The sequence below is a fragment of the Photinus pyralis genome, unplaced genomic scaffold, assembly GCF_008802855.1.
Source record: "Photinus pyralis isolate 1611_PpyrPB1 unplaced genomic scaffold, Ppyr1.3 Ppyr1.4_LG4, whole genome shotgun sequence".
Classification (NCBI taxonomy): domain Eukaryota; kingdom Metazoa; phylum Arthropoda; class Insecta; order Coleoptera; family Lampyridae; genus Photinus; species Photinus pyralis.
In genome coordinates, this window is record NW_022170511.1 from 2840207 (window position 1) to 2849111 (window position 8905).

At 35.8% G+C, this 8905-nt stretch overlaps 1 long non-coding RNA gene across 1 annotated transcript; it reads left to right on the plus strand.

Moving 5' to 3' along the window:
* The first annotated feature begins 4394 nt into the window (after positions 1-4394).
* LOC116168931 lies at positions 4395-7077 on the plus strand. The gene is made up of 2 exons (XR_004144877.1): positions 4395-4633; positions 6946-7077. It is a non-coding gene; the product is annotated as an uncharacterized LOC116168931 (long non-coding RNA).
* Positions 7078-8905: the final 1828 nt, after the last annotated feature.

Sequence of the window (8905 nt, forward strand, 5' to 3'; positions counted from 1 at the left end):
AATTCCTTTCTTCCATGGCCCTTAATATATGAGTTTTTACAGTACGTACCGAAACCTCTGCTAACCCATTTGTGGCAGGATGATATGGTGGTGGTGTAATATGCTGAATTCCATTCATATATAGAAAATGCTTGAAACATTCCGACACGAATGAACGTCCGTTATCAGTTACTACGATCTTTGGCAATCCCCACCGACTAAATATTTCTCGTAGCTTATCTACTGTATTTTCCGAAGTAATGTTCTTCATATAAACAACTTCTATCCACTTCGAATGGGAATCTACCACAATCATGAACATTTTATTATGCAGTGGACCAAAAAAATCAATATGCACCCTTTCCCACGGCTGTTCAGTTTTTGGCCACTCAATCACTTCAGCTTTCGGCGGACTGTTTCTGTGTTTAGAGCAAGCTAAACAATTTTTGCAAAATTCTTCGACGTTTTTATCGCACGAAGGCCACCATACAAATGATCTAGTTAATGATTTACTCTTAACTATTCCCATGTGTGTCGAAAAACTTCTTTCCTGCAACGTGATGGTATGATTAACCGATGTCCCCACATCAATAGGTTATCTTCTATTGTAATTTGGTCTCGCCTAATATAATAAGGTTTCAGTTCCTCTTCTTTGCAGTCACTTGGCCAACCTTGTGACGCAAATTCGAATACCTTTCGCAATATTTCGTCGTTCCTAGTTTCCTCTTGAATAACTTTCTTATCAAGCCGAAAAATATCTTGTTTTTCTATTAAATTTAAGTAGGTAAAGTTTTCGTCGTCGTCGTCCAAGTAATTTTTCATCTCGGTTTGATTGTCTTCAATCAATCTAGATAAACAATCTGCTACATTTTTATCCGATTTAACGTATTCAATGGTGTAATCAAACGCTGACAAAAATACAGCATATCGTTGTAAACGGTTTGCTGCCATTATCGGAATACCTTTCTTTGGCCCAAAAATCGACAAAAGAGGTTTATGATCGGTGACTAATACAAAATGACGACCATACAGGTACTGCGTAAATTTTGATACACCAAAAATTATGCTATAAGCTTCTTTATCTATTTGAGAATAAGCCCTCTGAGTGGTTGTCAAAATTTTAGACGCAAAAGCTATTGGCCTTTCTTTTCCATTTTCGTATCGGTGTGTCAAAATTGCACCCACTGCGGTTGAAGAAGCGTCCACTGTCAACTTTACAGGAACTGCAGAGTCGTAGTGTGCTAATACATGTTTAGAAGATATCGTTTTCTTCAAAGTCTCAAATGCTTGATCGCAGGTTTTATTCCAAATCCAAGAACTTTCGTCTTTTAACAACCTATAAAGTGGTTCACACATACTGGCAAAATTTGGAATAAAAGCACGATAATAATTAAACATTCCTAATACTGACTTTAATTCCGATTTATTTCTAGGAGGTATAGCTTTTAGTAATGCATCTACCTTTTCAGTAGAAGGTCTGAGCCCTTCTTCATCTATTACAAACCCTAAGTAATTAACAGATTTTTGAAAAAAATTGCATTTTTCTCTTCGCACTGTTAATCCATACTTCTCTAATTTATTAAGCACCAAATCTATTCTAAGAAGATGTTCTTCCTTATTTCTTCCCGCGATTAAGATATCGTCAAGGAAACACGTAACGCCTTCCAACCCAATTAAAACTTTCTCCATTATTAATTGAAAAATGGATGGAGCTGTTTTAATTCCATACGGCATTCGGTTATACGCAAATAAACCCAAGTGTGTACTTATGGTTGATAACAATTTGGCCTGTTCGCTTAATAAAATTTGTTGATAAGCCGAACTTAAATCAATTTTGGTAAAATATTTACCACCCGCTAATTTGGAAAATAAGTCCTCGATTCTGGGTAGAGGGTAGCTCACATTTTTCAAATATGGATTTAGTGTGATTTTATAATCACCACATATTCGGACAGATCCATCTCTCTTCAATACCGGGACGATAGGTGTTCCCCATTCGCTCATGACTATTGGAGATAGGACGTTTTCAGACACTAGCCTATTAATTTCGCGTTCCACCTTTTCTTTTAACGAGAAGGGAAGTGGACGGGGTTTAAAAAATTTGGGTTCAGTCCCTATTTTAAGTTTTAAATCGACCACTGCTTCCGTAAAAGTGCCTAATTTATTATTAAATACTTGAGGGTATTTATAAATTAGTTTCTCCACGTCGCCGCCAAACAGGTTCACATTATTAATTACTTTAAAATTTTGCTGATTTTTACAAAACCAATCACGTCCCAAAATTGGTGGTCCACCATACTTAATTACAAAAATATTTATTGGATGCCTATTGTTTGAGCATGTGATTGTCATTGACGCGACACCTAGTGGAGTAGGTAATAATTTCACCACTGTAACCTTTTAATTTAATTTTCGTTCTTTCCAAAATTTCGTCTGGAAAAAGTGTATCAAATAAAAACTCGTTCATTGCAGATACCGCGGAACCCGTATCCAGTTCAAATTGCAAATACACATTATTTAAACACGCATCAACTAAAATTGGTTCGCCACTCTCTGTGTCTTTAATAGTGCGAATGGGTAACAAAAATTGATTGTTAATGTCTAAACTGTACAATGTGTCCAGGTCATCGTCTACGTCCACAAAATGAGAGTTTGCGGTTTTCCGTGGTTGAATGTTTTTGTTGGCGCAAACACTCTGTAAGTGTCCTTTTCTACCACATTTGTGGCAATGATAGTTTTTGTAATTACACGCTGTAGATGCATGTGAATTTTTCCCACATACTCTACACTTAGTGTTTACGTCTTTGTCCCAATTACTAAATTTAGACTTCTTACCTTGCTGGTTGTTGAAACGTTTACCTTTCCCTACCAGATGTACGTCCAAAGGCTCTGGTTTTACGGCCGTCTCACTTTTTCGAGAAGTTGATGCTGCTCCGGGGTTTTGGTTATTGACACGTCGGTAGAAAAAATCCGCTTGATCATTGGCTATTTGATGTGATCTAGTGGCTTCTAGTGTTTCGTACGTCTTCGCCTGTTTCTCCGCTTCTTGAAACGTAACACTTTCCTCGCTTAGAAACAATTTGTCTTTAATTTTCCCGTCATTATAACCGATAATAAATTTATCACGTAAAATCATGTTTAAAGAATGACCGAAGTTACAATACGTTGCTAATCTACGAACACGCGCTGCCCAATCACTACACAATTCATGTTTTTCCTTACGCGCCCCGTAAAATTGTTCCTTTTCCGCGAATATTGCACGTTTTGGATTAAAATGGTTATTGAATAACTCCACTAAACTATCGAAATCTTTTTCTTCCGGTTTATCCGGCATGCAAAGATCCAACATTAAAGAAAACGCGTTATCACTTAACGCATTTAAAAATAAAGCACGTTGTTTATCGGCCTTATCGATATTATTGGCAGAATAATATTGTTTCATTTTACGCACAAAAAGGTCCCATTGATGAACGTTTGGGTCAAATTCGTGTAAATTGCCGTGCACGTTTTCAACTTTAACCGGATTTAATGCCATTTTAATTCACAATTTTCCACTGTTCCAATCACTAATCAAGACACTCGTCGCCACTGTTTTGTATTTAGATATCCTGGATATATACACATATAACGGAAGGATACTGAAATACATTTATTGCAAAACTATTACATTATACAAACGCGTGAGCTCTTTGACTTGCATTACGCGACTGGTGCAAGTCTGCTATGAGATAACAATTTCCCAAATACATATCAGAACTAATTATAGTAATTTCTTGGATGACATTGTATCTTGTCTGCTGCTTCAGTTGCATAAAAATATTGCAGTGGATTTTCCCTATGCATACGAAGAAGCTGAAATGCGCATAGCTGGTGTCTTAGGTATCATAAGAAACTTGTATCTAATAAGAAGATCGGAAAAGCAAACTTTCAATTCCTGCATAGATCTAATAGATCCAAAGTTCATATTACTCCATACTATAATAGAAATGTTACCGTTGACAATTTATTACATCAATTTGCCAGGTTTAGGTACCATCCAGACGAATTCCTAGGTACTTAAAGGTTGTTGCATTCCATCAATAGTTTCCAAATACTAGTTACTCAACCTTTGCCTCAATTTGAATTTATTGAATTATAGCCATCAATAGATTTCATCCATCGTACTGTATCCTAAAACTTCTTAAAAAATAAAAAATGGAACGTGCAAAAATGTAAACTGCGCTTCTCATCTATTATAGGTCGGGATGAATGTAACCTTGCTAGCTGAAAAACTCCGTTTATTAGTAATAAATATAACTCTCACAGACGCCGTGTATAAATATACCAAAATAAAAATTATAATAAATAGTTTCAAAAAATCCATTTGCGTCATTGACACTTCTGACCTCTGTTGATGTTCTTTGTATATGAAACACAATTGGCGCGAAGGAAGTATTGCGTTTCTAATTCACCATGAAACCTTCACTACTAATCGTAATTGCCTGCCTCTTGATATTTTACAATTCGGTTTCCTGTGAAGAAATTCGGGACGGGAACGAAGATCATACGCAAAACATATCAGAAGAAGACGCTCGCAGTCTAATCGTCCAAGCTGCTTGGGGCTGAAGGGAGAACAAAGAGCCAATAAAAGATGTAGAAAGGTTTTTCATGAAACGTAAGTATGCTGTATTGAAAATCATAAAACAATTAGTCATTGATTGAATTATTAATTGATTAATTATTTCAATTTGGGCCAAATTTCCATTTTCTTTATAAAAGTTTTACATATGCAGGTCAAAGTTACATGATTATAGTAATCAAGACCGAGAGATTGTTATCTATTTGCATTTAGATATCACTGACACTTTATTTTTTATTATACCTGAATCACAATCTCCGTTTTAAACACTCAAATGCGTGCGAAAAAGGGCCTTTAAAACACACGTGCTTTAAAGTTGCTAAGTAACGATACTTTTGAAACTGTCATCTGGATGAAATAAAAAATCATCTTAGGTCGCTTTCTGTAAATGCAGAACATTTCTTTGGCTTTTGTACCTATCCTTTGGTTGAAGCTTTCACAAACGCGCGTAATTTAGGGCATGCTTCCAAATCTGTTCCACTTTTTAATCGCATCATTGCTTTAAAGTTTTGAATGAATGCACCAAAATATAGAAGATTTAAATACCTTTGACATTTCCTTCATATATGCCAGCATTATGGATGCATTTAAGACTTTATTCGTAACTTCCTATTTCATCCATGGAAACAACTTTTCATATTCTTTATAATAGGGTTTACTGGATTTGGATTTTACACCTACCAATGTGTGTTTAGATTTTACAACAATCGATTTAATGGACGGTGTATTATCTTTTTCAACGGAAATCGTTTAATTCACAAAGACGATGATTTTTATAAGCAACGTCAAGTGACATTTCCATGGCAATCGTGAAATTACGAACACCCAGCCCACTTAATTAGACATGTATATTTGAGTATAACGTCAATATGACTTCACTGTATTTCCTATTTTTAAATTATACTGCAGGTATAATAAAAAATACTATAAGATACACGTGTATAATTGGTCTTTGTTTAAAGCACTTGCAACGTTAAAGGCACTCCGCTTTGCGTCGTGCCCTTAAACTCGTTGCGCGTGCTTTAAAGACTTGATTATACACTTGTATCTTAATATACTATTATAGTTAATCAAAATTACACCTCCTACGCGTATCGATATATAAATAGTTATTTACATAATAAGTCATGAAAGTGGCCGTTTACATGACGCGGAGGTTTATTGAAAAGTACGAGGACGCGCAGCGTCCGAGTATCTCTTTAATGCCTCCAAGTCAGGTGGACTCACTTTCATGACGTATTATGTATAAAATTTTACCTGAAACCGCAACATGTAGATAACTTTTCCAAATTAAATTATTCATATGTAGAAATTTTGATACCTAATCACGCATGCTAAAATCACTTGTTTCCATAGAGATTTCAAAATAATTAAAACAGTCAGTGTCATTTTTAATGCAGTTTGCATTTTATGCTTTGTACTTTTCAACTGTACAGCCAACTAGGCTCAAAAGCAGGTATCAGTGAAGAAGAGTACCTACGCAAGACGTTGTTATAATGTAGCCGAAGCTGCGGCTGCCGTAGTGCAATATTCGCTCTCCACAAAGTCAAGAAAAAGATACGAAAAGGCGTGCAAACCTTGTAATGACTGGCGCAAAACTAAAGGAATAATTACTTCCACACATATTCCATTAATTGTTAGTAATAAAAAACCATTATCCTTTGTGTAGGTATATTAATATTTAAAAATATCCACATAGTCTGCATTATAATTATCCAATCGTTGATTGAATAACTTATTCAATGACCGATCTAATTGTTATTTTGCATGTACTAGGACTGTAATGGGAGTCAGGCATAGTTATTTACATATGAGTATGGTAAATCAAGTTTTACGTTAACGAGTGAGATGTTTATTGCCGAAGCGTAGCTGAGGCAGGAATTTCGAAACGAGTAACGTTAACTGATTTAACATACAAATAATGTAAAACATTTTATTTCATACTGCTCTTTTTTCTATTAAAATGCCATACAATTTTTGATTAGAATGTTGTACGCATTCAAATGAAAGCAAAGGCGATCACTTGATTTGTTTGATCTGACAGTAGTTTGACACATTAATATATTAGGTTTATATGGATGTCAGTTGATGTTGCTAGGCAACATTTCCAGTCTGGTAAAAGTTTTCAGTCTGGTAAAATACGATTTACCAGACTCAAATGGGTCTGGGAAAGCGGCGATTACTAGATAGTATGAAATAAAAAAATATTACAGTACTAGTCAGGTAAAGATCAACTTTCTGTTGTCAAAATTGCCCTGAAATTTAGATTTTCTTGACGGTTTCAGGTAAAATTAATTACAATTCCCATAAATTCAATTGAACTATCTGAAAAATTTTCGTTGTTGCAGGTAAATAGGTAGAAGTGGAAATCTTCCAACATTAACTACATTAAGAAATGAGCATTACGAAAGTAAAACTTTGATCTGTAAAATTATTTAATTGGTCCTATGTATGGGTTCAATTATATTTGTTAACTGTTAGAAGATACATTTTTATTTCCAAAGAGGTAGATGGCGTTTATTTGTATGGTAATGGACTTTCGCATACAGCCGAACTTCTGGGAACGATTCTGATGGTGGAATGAGTTTCATTCTTGCATTATTTTTAGAGGAAAGTTTAGTCATGGATTGATATACATCATTGATCGCACAAAACATTAGCGCAAGGTACAACTAAAGGAGGCGTTTCTATTGCCAGATATTAGCATTTTTTATATGAATGTATGGAACGTGAGTTAGAAAAAATGTAACAGGCTTAATCGACGAAATATCTTAGTACGAGTATAAGCGTAACTCGAGGCGTAAATAAGAATCTCTGTCTTCCTCAAATTATTTTAAATTCTCTTCTGTTGGCTTAAATATTATACAGAGTGAACTTTTTCCAATGTTTAGTATTTGCTTAGCACTAGAAAGCTGAGCTTAAACGGCAGCGCATTTTCGAAAATTTTTCGGTTTTTTGACCATAACTTCGTTATTTGTACAGTTAGAAGATGCTCTAAAGGGAAACTTAATCTACATAAAATTCTGCAAGTCTTTGCCTATTTAAGCGGTTTTGTATCTCTTACGGTGTACAAGATCTCCATACTAAACATAGAAAAAAACTCACCCTGCATACAGTGCGATTGGTCCAAGCGTATATTTCTTTTATTATTGGAGATAGCAAAAAAGTGCAAGAAGCAAAAATACTCTACTTTCAATTTCTGATAAAGCTACATATTCAAAAAAGCAAGTGATACAAAAACAAAGGAGCAGCATAAAACAAATTACTATTTTTTTAAATAGAAGATAGAACGGTTACCTACTTTTTTCTCGAAGCTGCGCGTCGCGCAGTTCCGAGCACTCCTAAACGTGATCGAGCGGTTTATCGCGAGCGCTCGGGAAAAGTGCTCGTGAGCGGAAAAAGCGCTCGGGAGCAGAAAAAAATGCTCGGGGGCGGAAAAAACGCTCACGAGCGCCTTAAAACACTTTCTACCGGTTTTTTAAAATCTTTTTCTTCTCTGTGGTCATTTTTCGTAAGGTAAGGTAAAAACTTTCGAGATACTTAAGAGAGCAGTTAGGCCGTTAGGCCGTATAACCAGTAAGAAAATTAATGGCTGAGTAAGAGACGGCTATATTAGCGTTTACTGGTAAGTATAAAAGTTAAGCATACCTTACATAAATAAGCAATACTTATATAAAGCGTATACTAAAATTAAAACAAAAAAAATCAACAGTTATGCAATACTGAAAGAAGCTATTCCCTATCAACGATTGCTGTCTGCAGGGCCGGTTAAACCACAAGGCGAACATAGGCGGCTGCCTGGGGCGCCAAGCTTCAGAGGGCGCCAAAATTAAGCAACATCTTTCAGCGACAGCGCGTCGGCGGCTCCAAAAAACTTCCCGGTACTTTTTAATGACGCTTCCAGTGTCGGTGGCGAGCGGAGAACGCAGTTTCTCCAAGCTAAAGCTGATAAAGACATTTTTGCGGTCAACAATGTCTCAGAATAGGCTCGTGGACTTGGCAATGATCTCAATTGAATCGAAGGAGGAATGGAATGTAAATTTAGAACAGATAGTCCAGCAGTTCGCGAGAAATAAGGCAAGGAAGATGAATTTTTGATTTTTTATGTGTATATCCCTACCCTAATATCTTTGGATATGCGTTTTTGTATACCTACACCGCCTACACGTTATGTCGTTATGTCATTATGTATTTGAAGAAAACACAATAAAGTATTTATGAACGCCACTTTCTATTTTTTGCCTGGTACTGGTACCTAGGAATAACCTCCGGAAGGGCGCGCTGAGAACATCTCGCCTAGGGCGCCAA